This window comes from Panthera pardus, unplaced genomic scaffold (genome assembly GCF_024362965.1).
Source record: "Panthera pardus isolate Hobbes unplaced genomic scaffold, ASM2436296v1 HiC_scaffold_12, whole genome shotgun sequence".
NCBI classification, from domain to species: domain Eukaryota; kingdom Metazoa; phylum Chordata; class Mammalia; order Carnivora; family Felidae; genus Panthera; species Panthera pardus.
Window position 1 is genome coordinate 79,489,453 of NW_026526677.1, and position 2,696 is coordinate 79,492,148.

At 29.2% G+C, this 2,696-nt stretch overlaps 1 pseudogene; it reads left to right on the plus strand.

Annotated features, from left to right (window-relative positions):
• Positions 1-372: 372 nt before the first annotated feature.
• On the plus strand, positions 373-552 carry LOC128776361 (U2 spliceosomal RNA; annotated as a pseudogene).
• The last annotated feature ends 2,144 nt before the right edge of the window (positions 553-2,696 follow it).

The window sequence follows — 2,696 nt, forward strand, 5'->3', positions numbered from 1 at the left end:
TTAAATCAGCAAAATAGTGCATGGACACACTTTAGACTTGATCTTCTTGGTGATAAACAAACATTAAGCCACATTGGAATATTTTAACCTCATTGTCTGCATGATTAATGAGTAATATATTTAAAACATATATGCAGATAGTACTGAAAATCTAAAGAATTAAAAAATAACCAAAAGATACGCCACTTAAAAATTTGGTAAAATTACTTCCAGATACTTTTGTGTTCTGTTTTAATATAACTTAATCAAAAGAACATAATAAAATATATAATATGATATACCTTTGTGTAACTTTAATTATCATACATTTATATCATATTTATATTAAGAATTTAATTATATATATATAGATATAGATATAGATATATATATCTCACTTCTTGGCTTTTTGGCTAAGATCAAGTGTATTATCTGTTTTTAACAGTTTAATTATATGGTGGGCACCTTGGGCGCTCAGTTGGTTAAGCATTGCACTCTTGATTTTAGCTCAGGTCATGATTTAGCAGTTTGTGGGTTTGAGCCTTGCATGGGGCTCTGTGCTGACAGCTCAGAGCCTGCTTGGGACTCTCTCTCTCTCCCCCTCTCTCTCTGCCTCTCCCTCTATCTCTCTCTCAAAATAAATAAATTAATTAAAAAAATAGTTTAATTATATGTAACATACCATTTGTGACTTGATTTTCCATTTACTGATTTTTGTAGATGTATGTTTTTGTAATGAACATAGATTTACAACATTGTTTTAAACACTACATAATTTCCCATTCTTCTTATATACTATAGTATAGTATGTATTTATGCAAATTAAATCTATGGTTTGAAAATTTTAACAGAATTGTGTAACAATTCCTAACTGTATATCTCAGTGAACATCTATATTTATATGCAATACCAGTAAGTTTCCTCAAATTCACATTGAAATTTTCTGCAATGAGTATAAACAAGAAATACTCAAGTCTGTGAAAACCAGTATTATTATGTTAAAAATGGTGATAGCTTTAAATAATATATTATGATTCTGAGATTTTTATGTGATCCTGAGCACTTGTTAACCATCTCAGAGAATGCTAAGTATTTTGGATATTTATATATTTGTTTTAAAATTTTGAGAATAAAATAAATGGCCAGACCACATGCAAAGAGACTGACAAAATACTGAAATTATTATGTGATAGTATAGAAAAGATCAAACTACTAGTTTGAAATGAAACTCTAGTAAATATGCAACTGGTATAAAAACAAAGAAAAATTAATACTTAAAATGAAGAGTAAAATCTTATAGAATTAGTTCAATTAAAGTATTAGATATAGGTATTTATATGTAGCCAATATATCATTAAGTAAAAATTCAGATAAAATAAAGTAGGATTTTTCATCCATGGCTTTAAATTACAAGCTTATTAAACTCATAACAAATATAAAGTTTAGCCAGCCCAAAGATATTATACTTGCTGATCGAGTGTATCATCAAAGACTTAGATTCCTTCTGTCTTTTTGTTCTATCAAACACATAACTTAGCTTTTGTCTTTGGAAAATTCAAATGGAGAAAGTGGAGGAGTAGAATTTGTATTATGAAAGAAAACCCTTCCTCTAAAATGCCTTGCGGACTTCTTACATTTCATTGGCCATAAATGTGTCACATGGTTCATTCTTAACTGAAGCGGGGCTGGGAAGTCAAATAGGTTTGGCTGGGTATGTTTTCATATCCAATTGAAATCAGGGTTCTCTTAGCAAGGAAGCAAGAAACAAGTGTATATAACAAACCAAAATAGCTCTGTCTCTAGAAAATAAACTAAAGTTTCAGTTAAAATATTTTCACAAAGAAAATTCCATACTCAGATGACTTTGCTGATGAATTATACCAAATGTTTAAGGAAAAATTACCAATTTTATAAAATCGCCTCCAGGAAATTGATGAGGAGGAAATATGTAACTAATCTTATGAGGCCATAATTATCCTGTTATAAACACCAGACACAGACACTACAAATAAAGAATACTACAGAACAATATTCCTCATCAACATTGAGAAAAAAGTTCTAATATGTAGCAAATTAAATGCAACAATATATGAAAATGGTCAAAAATCATTGTCAATTTGGGCTTATCCCAGGAATTCAAAGTGAAGTCTGAATACTTTCCCCTAAGATAAGAAACAAGGCAAGGAGGATTATTAATAACAGTTTTATTCAATAATATACAAGAGTTTCTAGCCAATGCAATAAATAGATGGTAGATGGTAGAATGATAGATGATGATTAATAAATAGATAGATTGATGATTGATAGATACACACAGATAAAAATTAAGAAGAAAAAAGACATAAGAAAGAAATAAGACAAAAATAAATGAAACATGACCATCTATGTTGGAAATTCTATGAAATCTACAAATTAGCTACTAGACTTTATCAAGGTTTCAGGCTGCAAGATCAACTATAAAAAGCAATTGTGTTTCTGTATCCTAGCAATGATTCCAACAATTGGAAAGAAAAAAAATTAAAAAAATACTAGTTACTATAGTATCAACAAATATGAAATATTTAAAGGTAAATCTGACAAAGTAGATGAAAGAACTGTACACTAAAAGCTGGAAAACACTACTGAGAGAAATTAAAGGAGGGATATACTGTGCTTAAGAATCAGAAGACTTGATATGTTCAACATGTCCAATTCTTCCCAAATTGACCTACAGTTTT